This window comes from Bactrocera tryoni, chromosome 1, assembly GCF_016617805.1.
Source record: "Bactrocera tryoni isolate S06 chromosome 1, CSIRO_BtryS06_freeze2, whole genome shotgun sequence".
Lineage (NCBI taxonomy): Eukaryota > Metazoa > Arthropoda > Insecta > Diptera > Tephritidae > Bactrocera > Bactrocera tryoni.
Genome location: NC_052499.1, coordinates 67,926,276 through 67,949,206, shown reverse-complemented (window position 1 = coordinate 67,949,206; position 22,931 = coordinate 67,926,276).

The following is a 22,931-nucleotide window of genomic DNA, read 5'->3' as shown; positions in this document are numbered from 1 at the left end:
TCTTGCTGGCCTATCGACCGCCCCAAAACGTGAAATTATCTGCTCCCCTAAGTTTTCTCTCAATAAAAAGCGATAACGGTTGCGTGTTTTGAAGAAATATGGACCGATGATTCCACCATCCCACAAACCACACCAAATCGTTTTTTTTCTCTGGATGAAATGGCAGCTTTTGAATTTTTTCAGGTTGCTCTTCGTTCCGAATGTGGCAATTTTGCTTGTTTACATACCCATTGAGCCAGATAATGGCCTCATCGCTGAAAAAAGAGAGCATCAGATATTTTTGGATGTACCTAGAACCGAACAACACAAGTTGGGTTGAGATCTTTGCTTTGTCAATTTCAGAAGTTGCAGTGACTTCAGCAAGTCAACTCAGATCAGAGGGAAAATTATAGAAATTTTTTTGAGCTCACACAATCCGAAAGAAGGTAATTCCCTAGTTATAGAACCGATCTTTAACAGAAAAAATATATTCTATAAACCAAAACTCAAAGGTTGACTACATCTTGGCTGGCACAGAAGAGTTTAGAAGCTTTAACTCGCACTAACTGTTGGCTGTCTATTCTTTTAACATTTCATTAAATTTACTCGACTGGATCCAAATGGTCACAAAACTAAGCGGAAAAATTTCTAAGACTACATTGCATTTCAGTCACTATTATTGATTATACCAAAGCTTTTGGACTTATATGAACATCTCGCAGCGTTGTTAAAACTGCTTTAATATTCCAATACATATAAAAGGTGGGGCAGTCCTCCTCGTGAGTTCGAGAGTCATCGAAAATTTTTAAAATGTAATTAAAAATCCGTTAGCAATTCATTTGTATTTCTACAAATGTGTTGTGTTCGAAATTAAAAAAAGATAATGATAATGGAAATAACACGACCAGCGAACCTGAGGCGGAAAGCTGCTTTAGTGCCACATGAACCGTTACCTACACACATAGGCATAAATATTCGATGGCAATCTTCAAATGACGCACATTGCAACCGCAAACTACCAACAATAATAACAGCAAGCCGTAATTCTTGTAAGTACTCAACCCTACTCCCTACAGTCTTCACACACACACACACACACACAGGCATACTTCGCAGCTACACACTCCGGTCGTTAATGACTGTAAATCGACAATTGCGACTGCGACGGAAGTGAACATTTTGAATACTTTGATGGCTGCCAACTGACGAATAATGCCTTCTTGCCAGTGACGAGAGTTTTCCGAGATACCACTACCTAGTTGTAGTACATATAAGTATGATATTACTAGTTGTTGATGCCAAAGACGTTGGCGGCCGTAAATCAGGTCTAACCAAGTGCGTTAGAAGCGGTGCCAGTGTTGGTGCATATGCCACAGCGATGTGTGTGTGTGTTTGTGAGCTGAAAAAGGCGTTGGCATTCCGCTTTGGTTGCTATCAATGCCATACAAGTTGCTGCTGTGGCATACAACAACAGTGCGTTGTTGTAATTGATAACGCCAACAACTGTGCGAACATGGACGATTCGCCAAAGAACAATGACTAGTGCAAGGGGACCAAAAAGTAGGAATGTTGTTGCTTGCGCGTCAGCAACAACACGCTTACCATTGCTTGCTCCGCAGCAATATGGTGTTGTATTCGATGAATAATTCCTTGGAATTGAAATTCTCCATTTACTCATTTCATTATTTTCCCGAGCGAACATACCGAGCGCTACACAGAAATTTTAAGGTATTTTTATGTAGAAAATCTTAACTGGAAATTAAAAAAAATAGTCTAACTAAAAATTGCCCTTTAATTTAATCAGGATTATTACAAAAATTTGATTTGGATCTTTTGAGTAGAAAGTTTTCATTCTGGCAAATTTTTACCATTCAATGAATTTTTATAACCTCAAAACATTCTTAGGTATCTTGAGATCAATGAAACTATTGACCTCCGTTCGGTGCATTCAATGGAGTGCCACTCCCAATAAACTAAAAAGTTTCAATTACATATTAACACGTCAATTAAATAAAGGAATTGTTGCTTAAGAATCGACAATTAACAGTTAGAGATCTTAGCGGCATCGTTGGAATATCGGAAGAATCAGTGAAAACCGTTTTGAAAGATCATTTGGGCATAAGAAATTAAATGGCACGATTGGTTCCAGAATCACTCAGTTTTTTCGAAAAACAGCGTTGAGTTAACGTCTGTGAAACAATACTTTCCGACTACCAGGATGTCATGAAATGTATTATTACTGGCGATGAGTAGTAGATCTATGCTTACGATCCGAAAACAGACGATCAATCAGCCGAATATCGTGGCAAAGATGAGCCGAATCTGAAAAAAGCACGTCAAAGCAGGTCAAATATCAAGCTTATGTTGACAGTTTTCTTCAATTATCGAGGTGTGATGCACGCCGAATTCCTTCCGACCAGCCAAACTGTCAACAAGGAATACTATTTGAGTGTTATGCGTTGTTTATGCGAAACTATTCGTAGAAAGAGGCCGGAATTATAAGCCGACAATTATTAGTTTCTGCACCACGATAATACACCGTCGCATACTGCATTGATTCTTCTTAAATGTTTCGCCAAATTTTCAGCCAATATCAGGCCGCAACCACTGTAATCGCCTGATTTAGGTCCGTGTGACTTCTGGCTATTCAACAAACTCAAACGACCGCTCCGGAAAAACACTTTTGAGTCAATTGAAGACTTTGAACATGAATCATTAGGCTCATTGGAGGCTATACGGAAAATTGATTTTAACAACTGTTTCGAGGATTGGAAAAAAAGTTGGCATAAGTGTATTGGGTTGGGTTGTATTGGGGATTACTTGAAAAACTTACTTAAATTAAGAATTTTAAAATTATAAACAAAGCTTTACTATTTTTTCTTCATGGTACTATATCATAGAGCTGACCGATATCGACGGTTCCGAGAAATGAGCAGCTTTTGGGAAGAATAGGAGGGATACAAAATTCAGATTAGTATCTCAATAACTGAGGAACTACATCAACTCAGCACGTCGATAGATATTTGCTTTACCCCTAGATGTAAATATTGGTTTTAGAGTCAAGAAGACTTTGAATGAGCTTTTCTCGTTTATCAATTATCTTTTATCGCTTGACAAAAGTCGCTGGAAATTTTTAGTACTAGACTGGAATACCCCCTAAAAGAGGAGAAATGACGACTTTGGATTCAGATTAAATTTCCACACGTAATAATCCTCTACCGTTCAATACTCTGAAACTATACTTTATTCGTTTTTATGTTCTACTAAACTTTTAAATAAAAGCATTGGATACTATGAAAAATTATAGGTCTTTTAAAAATCTCTAACTTGTATTTTATAGAAAATCAAAAATTAAAAAAAAAAAATCTTAATAAATTTGAGTTTTACGGGAAGGATAACCGCTAAAAAAAGCAAAAACTAAGATTTAGAGCTTTGCAAATCGATTGCTTGTTCATTTCATTCAATAAATTAATCATGAATTGAAATTGGTTGCCATTTCGGCTCAATATCCATTACCCACAAAACTATATTATAACCGCTTAGTCGTCTGTATAGCCTCCTATGACCGACTGTAGCGTTCGAGCACTTTGAATTATTTCATGCCGCATCTTTTTAGTGTCATTTGCCATTATTGCGCGTATATAGATGAAATTCCCCCAAGTATAAGAATGTCAAGACGTTGTTAATGGAGCACACAAGTTGTTCTTGTCGTTTTCGCTCATCATCTTTGTTTTTACTGTTGTTGTATACATTAGTATCTTGCTCCAATGCAACGTTATATTTATCAGCAGTACTTTGCTGTTATGACGATTGTAGATTTTTGTTGTAAAATAATCATTAAAAACTAGAGAAATTGCTATAGCATACTCTTATAAGTCCATATTAAACCGATTCACAACTCATTTCATTGCATAAAGTCACGCATTGATGCTTTAAGTACTCAATATTAGAAAAAAACAATGAAATAGTATTTCATTAATGCAACGTTTTTATTTTGGGCTTCAATCTAAGGTGTACTTTAGATGAGATGAGATGATTCTTGCAAATTTACAGAGAGAAGAAACTACTCAAAATTGGTTTTTCCCTAAAAACTTTGTTTCGGTTTCTAAACCTGGTTTCATTTATATTTCCGAATTTGTTTTTATTAAATTCAATTACTTTCTAATATTTAAGTAATCACATAACTACGCATCCCTTGTTTTCTCTGCTGGGTGATGGTAGGTATTGCTCACAATAAACCAAACCGCCGTCTTGTCGAGTTGTACAGCTCCTTCCCGTAGCATTCATGCCACATTTTCGCTTGACATCCTCAACGTTAGCTGCTCGTATCTCTGCTGTCACTCCTATCTTTTGCGTTCCTTTGCGTTGTCTTCGACATATTTTGTTTTGTTTTCCTATTTGCTTTAATTAAAAAAGTTCGCCGATATGAACAATTGATTCGATATCGGAAAGACATTTCCACACGTAATAATTTATTGCCGTTATAATGAGAGGGAGGCTAGATGTAATTACAATACATTCAGGCAAGGAATTGTCAGTATTGGAAGCACAAAAAGTTGGTGCAAAGCGAAGGAATGTCAGTATTGCTATTGATTGACAATGGAAAGAAAAAGGCGATTCACTTTAATCACTGAAAACATAGCGAAAATGCGTAACTCTTAACTTAAAGTTAAAAATAAATCGTTTAAGTTCGTTTCACTTAAAAATATATGTCTTACCACGGCAGGTATTGTGAAAGTTACGCATAATTTGCTGACATGAAACGCGTCATAATCTATATATAGATAAAATCAAAAGAAACACCATGTAAATAAAAAAAATCTCGATCAAAACTTTTTAAAAAGTTATTCAGAAACCCCAACAATTACTCAAGCGTTCTACCGCTATTTTTTTAATCTTTTTATTTACATTTTTAATTACATTTTTAACAAGTAAGGAAGGGCTAAGTTCGGATGTCACCGAACATTTTATACTCTCGCATGATAAAGTGATAATCGAGATTTCATTATACGTCATTTACATATTTTTCAAATACCGTATTTTTGTAAAGTTTTATTCCGCTGTCATCATTGGTTCCTAATGTACTATATATTATACAGAGAAGGCAACAGATGGAATTCAAAATAGCGTTATATTGGAAGAAGGCGTGGTTGTGAACCGATTTCACCCATATTTCGTACATGTCATCAGGGTTTAAAGAAAATATTATATACCGAATTTCATTGAAATCGGTCTAGTAGTTCCTGAGATATGGTTTTTGGTTCATAAGTGGGCGACGCCACGCCCATTTTCAATTTAAAATAAAGCCTGGGTGCAGCTTCCTTCTGCCATTTCTTCCGTAAAATTTAGTGTTTCTGACGTTTTTGTTAGTCGGTTAACGCACTTTTAGTGATTTTCAACATAACCTTTGTATGGGAGGTGGGCGTGGTTATTATCCGATTTCTTCCATTTTTGAACTGTGTATGGAAATGCCTGAAAGAAAACGACTCTGTAGAGTTTGGTTGACATAGCTTATAGTAGTTTCCGAGATACGTACAAAAAACTTAGTAGGGGGCGGGGCCACGCCCACTTTTCCAAAAAAATTACGTCCAAATATGCCCCTCCCAAATGCGATCCCTTGTGCCAAATTTCACTTTAATATCTTTATTTATGGCAGTGGGCCGATTTTGCCCATCTTCGAACTTAACCTTCTTATGGAGCCAAGGAATACGTGTACCAAGTTTCATCATGATATCTCAATTTTTACTCAAGTTACAGCTTGCACGGACGGACAGACGGACGGACGGACAGACAGACATCCGGATTTCGACTCTACTCGTCACCCTGATCACTTTGGTATATATAACCCTATATCTGACTCTTTTAGTTTTAGGACTTACAAACAACCGTTATGTGAACAAAACTATAATACTCTTCTTAGCAACATTGTTGCGAGAGTATAAAAATGCAATTGTTTTGAAATCTAATAGCCAAACAAAGAAAATTAATTACGTTATAGCAAAGCGTCTCTTAGTCAGCATTAGCTTCTAATATTCGACCTTTACTCACTCTTCTTTAAAATTTGTAGCGTCGAGCCTTTGTTCGACCGTGCATCGCTAATTCGCCAAAATAAATAGTATTTGGTTTCATAAAATGCTTCTTAATTGAATTCCCCCCAGCCGTGGCTTTTTATTTACATTGCTTATAAATCATAAGCCAATTTAGTAGATAACGGTAGCAACGACAACCCAACCACCGCTGCTGAGAAAATCAAACCGCTAATCAAAGATATATACACACATATAAAAACGTAGACCTTGAGCGGGCAAGAGAAAAGCAAAGATGAAAATAAATAGGCACGTTTAAGACGCTTCTCAGCCGCTGTCAAGAGAAAAGTCAATATTTTTTAAAATTAAATAAACTGAACTGGTACGCTTGATTGGTTTGATAATAATGAATGCGACGGCGGCGGCAGCACGTAGCCGGCAGATAAGACGCAAACAGCGCGCACTGACAGTGGGCGAGAATGTGTGCACGAACTTGAAATAGTTTTCCATATCTTTTCATATTTTCAACACTTTACTTAAACAAAGTTTAACGATATTCTATTTTCATGCCAGCCAAAGACAAAGCCCAGGTAGTTCTATGTAATCATAAAAGATTATTTCTTATTGACGTTCAAATTAACGACAGAATATTACAAGAAGGAAATTCCAATATAAAAATATATATCGAAAAAGGGGCCTTCAGGTTAAATAACGGGGTTTTCAATAAGAGTGCTACACATACTTTTAAGTAAAATAAAAACGGTTTGGTAATCAATGAAATTCTTTATTCCTGTGAAAGTACACTCGATGCCATTATGTATTGAATGCGATTTCTTTTCTTTTCAGAAGTCCAGACGCTGAACGCAGTTTTCAACAGTTTTTAAACTTAAATCCTGCGATACTGCTGCAATTTCATGTTCAATATTCGTACGAAGTTTATCAATCGTCGCTAGTTTGTTGGCATAGACCATATACTTGACGTAGATCCACAGAAAATAATCTAACGGCGTCAAATCTTACGACCGAGGCGGTCAATTAACTGTAACATTTCATGAGATAAAACGCTCACCAAACTTGGTTTTCAATAAATCGATTATGACATCTTCTTCTGTGATGTTCAAGCCCGGCACGTTACTGTGAATGGGAAGCGCTACTGCTCAATGATAACCGAATATTTTTGGTCCGAATTGGGTGATATGGACTTGGACAATATGTGGTCCCAACAGGACGGCGGCACAAGCCCGCTGTGTGGGTTATCATTGAGCAGTAGCGCTTCCCATTCACAGTAACGTGCCGGGCTTGAACATCACAGAAGAAGTACGGCCCAATAACCCCGCCGACCGATAAACCGCAAAACCCGTAACGCATATTGGCGAAACCATGGATGGTGCACTTCTTTGCCTCACTGGCACTGGAACGTTTTGTACTGTTTTTGGATTCAAATTTTTCCACTAGAGATCTGACAAGACCATTATGACGACCATAAATTGGATGTAGGGCTCTTAAAGTTGAGGCCATTGACTCCAAATTTCGGTAGCAAATTTTAATAATTTCGACTCGTTGTTGGATAGTATATCTTTGCACGATGAAATGGCAAGCCTTATGGAAGAAAAATGTCAAAAGAGCGGGAAAAATTGTTTCATCGTTTGCTGTCCTTATCGTTCAACTTTTGTAGCGTCCTTATTGATATGGATATATGCACTAAAACTATATAATTTTTTCTTCCAATAGCAAGAAATTTATGAAAATATAATTTAAAGAAACTTAACTCATAGAGAAGAACTCTTTGAATATACATACATATATACGGAAAAACAGACTTTTAGATATTTCGAAACATTTTACTTACATATATCGAGAGGACGCTTCTGATTCAAGAAAATTTTTGAGGTTAAAATATGTGTGTTCAGTTTCTGAAAGACTGAATTCTGGTATTTTGAATATTTTTTCCCATGTTCGGATCAAGAATTCATCGCGGAATATCCATATCAATCTGAAATGAAAGAAGAGTTAAAACAATTATTGAAATTTGGAAACTCGCGCACTTCAAGCATTCAGTAAGAATACAACTCTGCTAATTTTGAAATTAACAAGCGATAATTAAATTTCTCTTTCGTTCCACAAAGAAAACTAAAATTCAAATGTCACTTCTGCGCTAATATGGGTCACTGTCAATTAATCTTGACTCTACAGCGGCATTGCTCTAAGACATTTTTCCATTAAAAATTAAAAAGGGCAATTGCTTTAGATGCTCCTTCTTTTTCTTCTTCTAGTTGTTGTTATATTGTCATTGCGGCTGTACGCTGCTCTGAATGCGTTGTCTATCATGAATTGCGCTCGTCAACTACAGCCTATGTTTGTTGTTGTTGCCACTTGTGTGTGTTCAACGAGTGGCACTTGTCTTGTCGCCACTAAGCCCTACACATGTTGTTGTTGTTGCTGCTGGCATTGGCGCTAGCTGTAATTGAAAATAATGCAAGAAATTGTGCCGAGTGTCCTTAAAGCGACGTCATCAGCGACATTGTCAGCTGCCGCACACGCTATTGGCATTTTCACAGCCAAAGCGGCAGAGGCAGCCAGCAGCGACAATATTCAACACTTCCACTTAGTGTTAGTGTGTCTCGCGCTGCCCCGCGCAGTAAACACCAGGCCAACGCACTTCAATTACCCTTAGTAAGTGTGGGCTTCGGACCCTCTGGCGGTTGTACAATTTGTATTTTATTTCTCTAATTTCGTTGCTGGTGTTGTTGTTATTGCTGCCTGCTATGTTTGTGTGTATGAGCTTCAGCTGTCTTGCACTTTTTCACGCTGCAATGACATTTCGATTTATTTTCAAATACAATCAGCTTTTGATTTTCAATAAGCAGCAGCAGTGATGGCTTGCCTGTCTAAAAACAGAAGCACATACAACAACGCCAACAACAACAACAACGACACATAACTGGTGTGTGGCGGAAAAAGGGCCATTCGCTCGGGAGCGCGCGCAAAAAAAGCCTGAACTTTTGTGAAAAGCAAAGTGCGCGCGAAAAGAAAGACTTGGCTTGAAAGCGTGCGAACTTCAGAGGAAATTAAGGAAACGCTAAATTGTATTAAAAAAAAGAAAAGGAAGCAGAAAGTGTGATAATAAGGTTAGCGCAATAACGTTGTTAGCTAGTATTCAAACGCTTCTGGTGCAGCGCTTGAAAAGTTGTGGGCGTCGCTGGTGGGTGGTAAGTGCGCGGAGCGTGGGCTGAATGCGCCAAGTTCATTGCTGAGTAATAGAAAAGTAATTTGGATCAATGTAATGAATTGTGCTGCTGTGTCAGTGAAGGATTCTTTTGCTGAAATTAAAGCGCACCAGTGACGCAGGCAATTCCTATTGACTGAATGTCAGGAATACTATTGCACTTGCCATGTATACGCAGCTGCGAAGTTTAGAACACTCACAACACTTTTGTATGCCCGTTTGTTTGCCGTAATTAGATGTTTCTGCTATACTTCAATGTAATTAACTTGCAATGCAACATATGCCTTTGCGCTGTCGATTTAGATGCAAAGGAGACTACTTTTTTGAACTGCAGTTCTTAACGCCTCTTGCACAGTAATCTCAGTCAGTTAATAGCAAATTTGAAATTTATTTCTATAGTCACTGCTCTTTTACGAAATATCTCATAATATTATCTATCTTATAAAGTCCCAATTATAGCAGCTCTGAATTAAAGAAGAGTTAGTGCAGTGGTCGGCATGAGAGGATCTGCGACTGTGTGGGTGAGCACTTGTAAAAATACTCAGAAAGAACTATGCAGTCTTATATTTTGAGATATTTGTCATTATTTCTTGTAACAGGTATTTCTCTGATTTCTTATTTGCTATATATACAATAGTATTTTACTATGAAATATAACTCAAATGTACTCTAAACATTATTGTCTTTAAATAACCTTAAACAGAAAATGAAATTCATTATATCAAAAAGCCCTCAAAAATATTTGTCCCGCAGGCCACATTTGTGTTGTCGCCATGACCTTTTGTCGTTGTCTCGACAAGACCTGAAACTTAGAACGTAAGTTCTCCAAAATAAAGGAAGAAATAAGTTTTAAATTTTTAATTTATTCCTCAAAATTTATCTCATCCCCCTCAAAGTATTTCAACTTGACCCCAATACACTTGAGTCAACGTTTTTCCAATCCTCCAAACAGTTGTTAAAGTCAGTTTCTGGGATAGTCTTCAATGCGCGTAGCGATTCGCTCTTAATGGTTTCCCCGGAGCGGTTGCTTGAGTTTGCTGAATAGCCAGAAATCACACAGAGCTTAATCAGGCGGACACGCTGGTAAGGAAAGATTCAAGACTCATCGCGAGTAATAATACGTTTCATGATATCCTGGTAGTCAGAAAGCAATGTGTCACACATGTTAACGCGACGCTGTTTTTCGAAAAAAATTTAGTGGTTTTGGATTTTCTGATCTTTTAACATGGTTTTTACTGATCCTTCCGATTTTCCAACGATGCCAGTAAGATCTCTGATTGAATACTTTGGCACCAGAAATTTGAAGAAACTTCTTTGAGAATAATTTCACTCGTCGTAAAACTTTAAGTACAAGAGAAAGACGAGCGTATACTAAACACTAATAATTATTTCGATGTGACATTTGGCACAAATATCAATGACAGTCATGCAAACCTGGAAAGAAAATATTTCGACGAATAAGATTTCGCACGTAATTTAAATTAAAAGGTCTTACTATATTTTGCCTCAGTAGTACACAAGCGTACAATGCAACGATAAAAATATAGAGCGAAAGTGGATCGCTCTGACAATGAGGAATATTGAATGAGAAATAATATAGAGCCTTGCTAAGAGTATATCAGCATTTGTGATGATTATATTATCTATGATAATATTGTACATAATCACCTATTCTCAAACAAATTTGCCTATTTTACATATATTCAAGATATTTATACCCTGAACAGGGTATATTAAGTTTGTCACGAAGTTTGTAACACCCAGAAGGAAGCGTCGGAGACCCTATAAAGTATATATATAAATGATCAGTATGTTGAGCTGAGTCGATTTAGCCATATCCGTCTGTCTGTCTATCTGTCTGTCCGCCTGTCCGTCCGTCTGTCTGTATACATACGAACTAGTCCCTCAGTTTTCAAGATTTCCTTTTGAAATTTTGCAAACGTCATTTTCTCTTCAAGAAGCTGCTCATTTGTCGGAACGGCCGATATCGAACCACTATAACATATAGCCGCCATATAAACTGAACGATCGGAATCAAGTTTTTGTATGGAAAACTTTCACATTTGACAATGTATCTTCACCAAATTTGGTATAGATTATTTTTAAGGCAATAATGTGATCTCCGAAGAAATTGTTCAGATAGGCTTACTATAGCATATAGCTGCCATACAAACTGAATGATCGGAATCAAATGCTGGTAAGGAAAAATTTTGCATTTGACAAGATATATTTACGAAATTTGGTATAAATTATTTTCTAAGGCACCAATGTAATCTGTGAAGGGTATATTAGCTTTGGTGCAGCCGAAGTTAACGTTTTTTCTTGTTTTTGTTCTTATTGGTTCTAAATATAGTTAAGGAGATGGCCTTAAAACTTTTTTTTGTTTAAAACGCACTTTAGACGCATAAAAACATGATGCAATCGGAAGTATAATGAAAAAAATGTTTCCTTTGTTCATTACGCTGCAGTGTAGAGGCGTTCGTGTCCGTCAGATTCACGAAAAACTTAAACTCGCTTTTCTCGAATCAGTCAGTGGTGATAATCGTAGTTTACCGCTAAATTTAATTTGTAGCTTCGAAGTACGATTTTATTTGATTTTTTTTTTCATTATTGCAACTTTTTAATATTCTAACTAACTGCTTCTATTTTCAAAAATTTAAACACTTTTCGATGTGAAAATTATTCGTTTCATACTTTAATAGCAAGTCTTATATATGTAGTTTAAAATCCCGCTTTTTATTCTGTTTGAGACAATACGATTCCGAAGACTCCATAAACCACCATTTTTTTATCAAAATGTCAATTCGAGATAATACTCAAATGCATGTAAGTATAACAAGACCTAAAGGAAGAAAGTATACTCCTTCTTTTCTTCCAAAATAAATTATCAAAGTTGTAAGAAGCAGAGCAGCTTGGTTTCATTGAAGATGATGATGAGTATCATATAGCCAATTCATGAAAAATTACAATTTTTTTAATTATATTGCATTGTATTCTTCACAGTAATGAGTGTGCTACCTAGCGGTATTCATACATGGTAATACATATATGATGGACATGTGTTACACTTCACCAAAGTGTAGTACTTAACAAATTAAATAAAAACTGCCGCACTTTGACTTCACAAAACATTTAATTCCATAAAAGGATACAAACATGCGTTCAGTTAAAGCGATTTAATGCGGTTTGCTGAGCTGCGATAAGTTATAAAAATATTTATTTGCGCAGCAGACCTCAGTGAGTAATTGCCAACTTGTCATTTTCACTTGTGCTCTACGCATTAATATTACAAAGGACGAGCATGCACATAATTATACCGTTACATACATAACTATATGCATGCGAATGTGTGCAAATAGCAATAAATTCACTGTAAAACATATACAAATGAAAATACATACATATGTACATACATGCATGTATATACTTGTAAATCAAAATGCAAAAGTATGGTGCTGCGGCGGACGAGCGCGTGTGAACGCTTGTTAAAGGCAAGTTGGTCGGAATAAGCGATAGCATTGTTAATATGCGGAAATCCATCAAAATCGTAAAATGGCAGACGTTGCGGAACAAAAAAAATCGCAAAAAACCAGCAGCAACAAGCACTGCAGAGAAATATGCTGAAAAATTATGCTTTTTGCGAGATCCTTTGTTGTTGGTATATTTTAAAATTGCGGACATGAAAGTGTAATATATATTTGTTAACAATATAGCACTGTTACATGCATGGACACATATACATTAGGATGAGCCGCAAAAATGTAATAAAGAGAAAATAATTTTACGAAAAAAAACTACAAAACTTACCACGATTTGCTGAAAGTACCGCGTCTACCATTACGGATGACGTGACTTTGACTGCTTGTGGTGGACGTGCTTATTACGCAAGCTCATGTTCTCAGCTGGCTACTGTTTCTGTTTTATTCAAAAATGATCTTCTCGGATGAGACACTTTCCTGGCTCAATGGCTTCGTCAACAAACCAATTGGTCGCTATTTAGGTGAGTCATAACCTCGTGTAGTTCAGAAAACGCAATTGCATATTTAAAACCCATTTGGTGCGGATTGTGGTATAGCGGCATTAACACCAACAACAACATCAGCATCGAAATCCAACGCAGAATAACTATGGCCAATAGGTGCTACTTAGGACTGAGTAAGCAGCAAGTAAAGTCCTCTCTCGCCGAACAAAGACTAAACTCTCTAAGTGACTCATTATCTCCGTCTGCTATATGCTGCTGAGGAATGATCGGTGACAAAATCTGATGAGTTGGCGTTACGAATTTTCGAGAGAAAGGTTCTGCGGAAGATTTATGGACCTTTGTGCATTGGCAACGGTGAATACTGAGGTTGAAGGAACGATGAGCTGTACAAAGTACACGACCAGGTGGAGACCTGGCAACACTTGGAATCTCCATTAGGCGCCAGGCAGCGAAAAGGAAAAACAACTCGGCTAAACCCGCGTATGCGGTGTCTACGCTAATAAAGAAGATATAGATTGCTTTACCCTATAATTTGTTTTGTTTTGGATTACCCTAATACATGTATATAAATATGTATAATGCATACACTTATGCACACACATGCTCATATGTGACCACTCACCCATCCCTCGCCAAATAAAAGTGAGGAAATGGCAAACGCCCGTGTATTTGCCTCTACTAAGTATACGCATACGTGCTCCATTTAGCGTTTTTTCTTATTTTCAGTGAATGTGTCGAAGTACCGTATTTCGTTGAAATTGTAAGATATGAGCAATAAGTAACTTGCCAACGGTTGAAGCAATTTTCTGTGCCACTGCCCCGAAACACACTTTCACTTTGCTCTATCCGCCACACACTCCCGCTCCACCGCCGCTGCCGCGCTTTTGCACGCTCTTTGGTCTATATTTGGTAAAATATTATGATGTATTGATAGCAGGCAGGGCATTAATAATAGGCTTAAGTTGAAAGTTGCTGCTGGCAAAGATTTATTATGGTTGTTGGGTTTTTGCGTTGCATGCGTGCGGGTTTTAAAGTGTGGCCCCCCCGGCCCTAAGTAAACACAGCCATAAATGGCAAACCCATTTTCACACATGTTTACATGAACACCTGCTCATATTGAGATTTTTGCTTTTTGTTGTGTCGTGAGGGTCGGGCGGTGGCAAGTGGGGTAGTTATTGTAATACAAAGAGCGTGGAGTAAAGTCTGTGACTGTCTGTATAAATATTGCATGCAGACATGTATGTTGTTGTTTTTGTAAATATTCATATACTATGTACTTTTCCATTCATGGAACATCGACTTTTGGGATGTTAAAATAAACAAAATCACTTCGAAGACTTTCTTGTGTCCTTTTTTAGTCAGCTGAATATATTCGCAGTAGCATAGATTCACAAAAAGAATGGGAATATTTTTTTCGATTTTCTATTATGAAATAGTGAACGAATTCTATAAGAATGCTACTTTTAATAAAAATATTTCACAGTTTCAAAAAAATCAATGTATATATAAGGCGATCGATTTCGAGGTTGCCTACTTTTTTATGAGAAAACACACAAACTTCAAATTTAATGGAGAATGTTTGTTATTACTCGAAAGAACATTCTTTGGTATTTATTTTTTGAAAATTATCTCAAATGGTCCATCCTTTGAACCCAATTTGCGATGACTCGTTCGAGCATTTCGATTGGTAACTCCAAGGCCTAAATCGAAGCAGAATTGTCCGCATTGACCTTAGACTTTACATTTCCCCGCAAGGAAAAGTCTAACAAATCTCTCACCGAAGTGCTCTCTCAATAAATACATTGAATGATGCGATGTGTGGGAAGTGGTGCCGTCTCGTTGAAACCAAATGTCGTCAAGATCACGAGCTTCAGTTTAATGCGTTCCAGTCTGAGTTACCGCAAACGGCGACGACTCGACTCTTCACGGTGTTCGTGTACTACGGCTGCTATATTTTCGTCAGTTCTTGCTTCCAATAATGAATGCTGGATCTCAATATCGGTGATGGTGTAGGCCGATTACGTTCACCTACTACTAGCGATCTTGAGCTAGGGTTCTATCAACTTATATATTTAGCTTACAGACTCATATTCTTCACACATTCAGGGAATTACGGGCTTTATTGGAATTTTTTGTCTTATGGAGCTCTTTTCACTCACGAAAGCCTTGAAAATCAATTGGTTTGATGAAGGCTATTTTGCGATGACATTTATATATTATTAAAAACTTTTAGAATAAAAGGTATGTCCCAAAAAGAACCGAACTTGTTTGAACAAAGAATATATGAATATGCACATTTTATATTATCTTTGGGTTTTATTTATATTCTCACAGCCATTTTTAATTTGTTTACGTACGTACCTATGTAAACTTAAGTACGACTCACACAATCATCACCATAAAAAATTTGCTCTTAGTTCCATTTCTTTGCTTGAGGGAAAAAACCAAAATGGACTTGTCAGTTGAGTTTTGTGGAGAAATTGCGCTTAAGCAATTAAAATAAATGTTTTATGCATTAAACTTCCTAAAGATTTATAAAGTAGTCCTCTCTATAACTCTCAAAACTTGTACAAAAACAATTAGTTCGTTTGAGTGACAGAGAGGTCTAAAGTTCTGCCGATCTCGAGAGTTGGCATCAGAAAACTATTTAACCCTAATGCATGGGCTCAATTCGGACAATGAATAGTCATAATCTTCAGAGAGAGATGTCGTTACTAAGTGCAAAAAGCTCACTAGAAGCCCAGACTAACATAATAAAGCACACATGCAACCAAGCTGGCTAACGGTAGATCGAAAGGTAATAATAAACTTGTTAGCTGATCTTTCACCAGTAAAAATAAGGCGAATGCACTTTTCAAACCGAACTCATCAACTTTATAATTTCTAGCCATTCCGCTAAGAGTTATTTGTGAACAAGTTTGAAGTCTTAGAACCTAAAGGATAGTATTTTAAAAGAAAAATTAAAAGAACACCAGTTCTTTAAGTTCTTATAATCCTTGAAACCTTGGCTTAAATAACCCAAAACTCTAATTAAATAATAAAAAATAAAAAACAAGAAACAAATTAAGTTAACTTGGATTAAAGAAATGGTAAATTTTTATCTGAGAACTTATTATTGAGCAAATAAAAGTGATTTTTATTAATTTTTGTTTTTTATAACTTCAATTTTTATTAATTTCAAAAATTTTCACTACCCGAAAATTTTGAACTAGTTAGTTTCTAAATAGCACAGTTATTTACTTTGGCATGAAAACTAAATCAATTTTATTGCTCATTTTATCCATTTAAAATTTGCAAACAAATCAAGTTCAAGACCCAAGCATCACTTTTTCGCTCTTCACCTATCCCCTGAAGCCAATTTAATATCCGAATCAAGTAAGAAGAGCTTCATTACGCATTTTGCCCATGTGTGCGCTCATATATTGTGTAACAGGATATTTGTGTTGCACACAATATTAAAATAGCAATATTATCCCTCGACAGGATATCGGTAAATACACACATACATACTCCTAACTGCTTATGTATTTTCATACTAGTATGTGTGTATGATGGTGTTATTGCAACCAGCTCAGTACTTTCTGACTCTAAATTATGGCTCAATACATAAAGACGTACCTATTTAAAAGCGCGTGAACACGCACACACACACACTGGAGGAAGTACATATTTACATATGTACCTACATATGTAATATATTACATGTGCATAAATTTATCCGAAAATAGGTGAGGGTTGGCTTAATGAAAATTTGGTGAGTGATGTTGAGTACCTTTTTCCTTAATTGCTTTGCTTTCTCGATGTTTGTCTCAAGGTGATTGATGATTGTTTTCAATTACGAAATTGAATTTATTTATATTCACTGATGCGTACAAGTAAAATCACAAGCGAATAAGCATGAATATATGAAAGCATTCAATTATGTTCATTTACTTGTTACTTCCATGCGAGCATCTACACAAATGCTTTTTGATCTTTCATGAATGTGCTCGTTTTTGTAAGTATGTGTGAACACATGTGTGTGTGTGCTTATTGTGTTAATTGCTGTGTTTTATGTCCCTTACCAATTTTTTGTACAGTACCAATTTTGTAGCATTGGTATTTGATATATATTGAAAGGAGGAAATTTCTCCAAATTATTACAATTTTATAAAAATACACAAGTCCACTTATGTGCGCCGAATTTTCATTTATTATTTCTAAAGAATTTAAGATTTTTTTAATTATACTTTGCTGTAAACAAAATCTAGGGGTTTGATTTAATAGACTTAAACAATTTTCATAAGTTCAAGATATACTAACTTTTAACATACAATAATAGTTCACATTATTTTGTAGTTAATTTTTTTTAAGCTTTAAAAGCCTTAGACTTTTTTATTGAAAAAAAATTCAAAAAATATTTAATTTAGAAAAAAATATTTAATTCTAAAAAATTTTACGTCTGAAAAGTATAGCAGCAAAAATTCTCTCTCTCCCTTTCTCTCTGACGCTTTCTCTATTAAAAGTACATAAGTTCTATTTAAATTTCCCTCCGTAGAAGGAGTAGTTTTACGCTTTCGTTAGCAAAATTAACTATTTGGTTTAAATAATAACGGGTGATCCAAGAAGATATACTTTTGTCAATAGTCTTTTTTCACGCGTGAGTCGTGTGAAGCTGCCAGGTTATTTTTTTTCAGTATTGTTTGGCTTTACACATTGAAAGACTTACGTCTGAACAACGCTATGTGGATACATGAACAAGAAAAACTGTCCCATCCAGAAAAAGCAACGGCTTGGTGTGCTTTGTGGACTGGTGGAATCATCGTGATCTCGACGAAATTTGGTTTCAACAAGATGGCGACACTTCTCACACATCGCATCAATCAATTGATTTATTGAGAAAACACTTTGGTGAGGCGTAATTTCCCATTTGGGGCCGATCGGTTGGCTACCAAGATCGTGTGATATCACACCGTTAGACCGTTTTCTATGAGGAAATGTAAAGTCTAAAGGCTATGCGGACAATCGTGCTTTGATTCAGGCCTAAGCATCACGCGTGTCATTCGCCAGTTACCAATCGAAATGCTCGAACGAATCATCGAAAATTAAACTCAACGGATGGACCATCTGAGATGTAGCCATGGCCAACATTTGCGAGAGATGGGGTCATGTGTAGAAGTTCACGCAAGTGAGGAAAGTTGTCTGATCGCCATTCACTTGGGAGTGGCCAGAAACGATTCTTTTACATATGACTCAAGCAGCTCACGACTTCCGGTCTTTGACCAAGTATCCTCTGGGTAGCCTAAGAACATCCGTTCGAAGGTGAGCTAAAGTGAGAAGGCGAAACAACCCCACATAGGGTTGTGCGCTGGGTTTGGGACCCGCCACGTAAAAAACAATACCAATGAAAAGGAAAACACAGCCTCGGATGAGAGACCCCCCTTTTGATGACGACCATGGCAAACGGAATAAGGACTACGATTTGAGGGCATGCACCTGGAATGTCCGGACCCTTAATTGGGAAAGTGCCGCTGCCCAGCTGGTTGATGTCCTCGCAAAAATAAAGGCTGACATCACCGCCGTCCAAGAAATGCGATGGACGGGACAAGGACAGAGACGAGTAGGTCCTTGTGACATTTACTACAGTGGCCATATAAAGGAGCGCAAGTTTGGTGTGGGATTCGTGGTGGGAGAGAGACTCCGTCGCCGAGTACTATCATTCACTCCGGTGAATGAACGTCTAGCCACAATCCGCATCAAAGCGAGGTTCTTCAACATATCGCTGATCTGCGCCCACGCTCCGACGGATGAGAAGGACGATGTGACCAAAGATGCCTTTTATGGTGCTTGGAACGCACTTATGAGAGATGCCCCGCCACGATGTCAAAATCGTTAGCTTGGCGACTTTAACGCCAGGGTGGGCAAAGAAGGTATCTTTGGCACTACGGTCGGTAAATTCAGCCTCCACGAGGAAACATCCCCAAATGGGTTGAAGCTGATCGACTTCGCCGGGGCCCGAAATATGGTTATCTGTAGTACTAGATTCCAGCACAAAAAAATTCATCATGCTACCTGGCTGTCTCCGGATCGAAACACTACCAACCAGATCGATCATGTTGTGATAGACGGAAGACACGTCTCCAGTGTTTTAGATGTGCGTGCGCTCCGAGGTCCTAACATCGACTCGGACCACTATCTTGTTGCAGCCAAGATTCGCACACGCCTCTGTGCAGCAAAAAACGCACGCCAACAAACACAAGGAAGGTTCGACGTCGAAAAGCTGCAATCACAACAGACTGCCAAACGTTTTTCTACTCGGCTTGTACTCCTGCTCTCTGAGAGCACTCATCAACAACTCGGTATAAGGGAACTGTGGGACGGCATTTCAAACTCCTTACGTACAGCTGCATCCGAAACCCTTGGTTTTCGGAAAGTGCAAAAGAACAACTGGTACGACGAGGAGTGCCGCGCCGCAGCGGAGAAAGAAAACAGGCTGCCTACCTCGCAACGTTACGATCGACCACTACACGTGCGGGATGGGATAGATACCGAGGAATTGAAGAGGGAAGCGAGACGCATCTGCAGACAGAAAAAGAAAGAGGCCGAAATGCGTGAGTATGAAGAGCTTGATAAGCTGGCCGACAGGGGTAATGCTCGAAAATTCTACGAAAAAATGCGGCGGTTTACAGAAGGTTTCAAGACCGGAGCATACTCTTGTAGAACCCCCAAAGGTGATCTAGTGACCGATGCGCAGAGCATACTTGAATTATGGAGGGAACACTTCTCCAGCCTGCTGAATGGCAGAGAATGCACAACGCCAGGAGAAGGCGAACCCGATTCCCCAATCGATGACGATAGAGCAGACGTTCCATTACCCGACCATGAAGAAGTTCGAATAGCAATTGCCCGCCTGAAGAACAACAAAGCGGCAGGGGCCGACGGATTACCGGCCGAGCTATTCGAAACACGGCGGCGAAGAACTGATAAGGAGCATGCATCAGCTTCTTTGTAAAATATGGTCGGACGAAAGCATGCCCAACGATTGGAATTTAAGTGTGCTATGCCCAATCCATAAAAAGGAGACCCCACAATCTGCGCCAACTACCGTGGGATTAGCCTCCTCAACATCGCATATAAGGTTCTATCGAGCGTATTGTGTGAAAGATTAAAGCCCACCGTCAACAAACTGATTGGACCTTATCAGTGTGGCTTTAGACCTGGAAAATCAACAACCGACCAGATATTCACCATGCGCCAAATCTTGGAAAAGACCCGTGAAAGGAGAATCGACACACACCACCTCTTCGTCGATTTCAAAGCTGCTTTAGACAGCACGAAAAGGAACTGCCTCTATGCCGCGATGTCTGAATTTGGTATCCCCGCAAAACTAATACGGCTGTGTAAACTGACGTTGAGCAAGACGAAGAGCTCCGTCAGAATCGGGAAGGACCTCTCCGAGCCGTTCGATACCAAACGAGGTTTCAGACAAGGCGATTCCCTATCGTGTGACTTTTTCAACCTGCTTCTTGAGAAAATAGTTCGAGCTGCAGAACTTAGTAGAGAAGGTACCATCTTTTATAAGAGTGTACAGCTGCTGGCGTATGCTGATGATATTGATATCCGCGCCGTTAGTTCTGCTTTCTCCAGACTAGACAAGGTAGCAAAACAAATGGGTCTGGCAGTGAACGAGGGCAAGACGAAATATCTCCTGTCATCAAACAAACAGTAGTCGCACTCGCGACTTGGCACTCACGTCACAGTTGACAGTCATAACTTTGAAGTTGTAGATAATTTCGTCTATTTAGGAACCAGTATTAACACCACCAACAATGTCAGCCTGGAAATCCAACGCTGGATTGCTCTTGCCAACAGGTGCTACTTCGGACTGAGTAGGCAATTGAAAAGTAAAGTCCTCTCTCGACGAACAAAAGCTAAACTCTATAAGTCGCTCATAATTCCCGTCCTGCTATATGGTGCAGAGGCTTGGACGATGTCAACAACTGATGAGTCGACGTTGCGAGTTTTCGAGAAAAAGTTCTGCGAAAGATTTATGGTCCTTTGCGCGTTAGCCACGGCGAATATCGCATTCGATGGAACGATGAGCTGTACGAGATATACGACGACATTGACATAGTTCAGCGAATTAAAAGACAGCGGCTACGCTGGCTAGAGTCATGTTGTCCGAATGGACGAAAACACTCCAGCTCTGAAAGTATTCGACGCTGTACCCGCCGAAGCAGAGGAAGAGGAAGACCTCCCACTCCGTTGGAAGGACCAAGTGGAGAAGGACCTGGCTACGCTTGGAATATCCAATTGGCGCCACGTAGCGAAAAGGAGAAACGACTGGCGCGCTGTTGTTAACTTGGCTATAATCGCGTAAGCGGTGTCTACGCCAATTAAGAAGAAGAATCTTCAAAAAATAAATGCCAAACAATGTTCTTTCGAATGACGATAAACATTCCCCATTAAATTTTAAGATTCTGTGTTTCTTCTTTAGAAGAGTAGGAAGCCTGTAAATGGATCCCCTTTATTAACCGAATCCAACAACGTCGTTATTGCCGGTAATATAATCACATCATATAACAAAAACATAAGAAGGAGGCAAAAATTTCAAAAACAAGTTTCGATATAATAGAGACTATCCAAAAGCCTGGCATTCATTTGGATTAATTTTTGACGCTAAGCCTCATTGTGGTTTAGACAACACCAACCAAGAAAAAATTACTACTTCATTATTTAAAGTTAACTTACAAATTTACTGAAACTTTCGATATAACGTCAACCACAAGCACTAAGTCTCTCATATTTGGTATTAGACGATTTGAAAAGGTATCGTCGATTTTCAACTATTTTGGATAAGCGCTGCCCCACTTTAAAAACACTATTTATTGGTAAGACTGTTCAAATATTTAATTTAATGATTGTTTTGTCTTTTCTTCTTTCTTTTATTTTCTCTTTCGAGTTCAGATCACGTTTAAAATAATTTTTAGATACTATTTTTCACAAAGACCTTATATAGTAGTCTAAACGAAATTTCTCTTCCATCTTAAGGGATCAGCCATCTAACCTAACTTAACGTTACTATAAGTTGAGTTTAAACCACTCTGTACATATCATATTGACCAGAATTTTAATTTTTCTAGTTGTTAACTATGTACTCGTATGATAGTTCGTGTTCGTTATGGACGCCTAGAAAAAGAAGAAGCTTCGAAAAATTATTATATCTCTGAAGCACTGAAGAAGTATGTCAATAACTTTTAACAACTTTTCGACAGACAGAAACGGCTATTGTATTGCTTGCATAGTGTATTTTAAATCGTTATTCGAGGTTTAGTTACCGAAATAGACCTGAGATTTTTCCGAATAAGGACTCTCAAATTTGCAACAATCTTCGAAATTTCAACCTTCATACCAATCTGATGCAAGACAAACGAAATTTTTTAATCTAGAATAATTTCGCCATGCCTGATACTACGGAAAAGTTGGAATTGTTTTTTTAACAAAATGCAGATTGCCTTCAAAAAACATTTTTTTTCTAATTTTTTTGAACGTTAAATTTTTTTAAACATGGCAAAAATTTAAAGTTGCGGATATGGTTAATTAAACTGAGGAATGTGTGTATCGTTTTGTAAAAGACAGTTACGAGAAAGAGGCTTTTAAGTATATATGATACCTAAATCTCCGAAATAATGCACATAACTCAGCAAATAGTTTTTTGAAATAAGAAATATATATTATA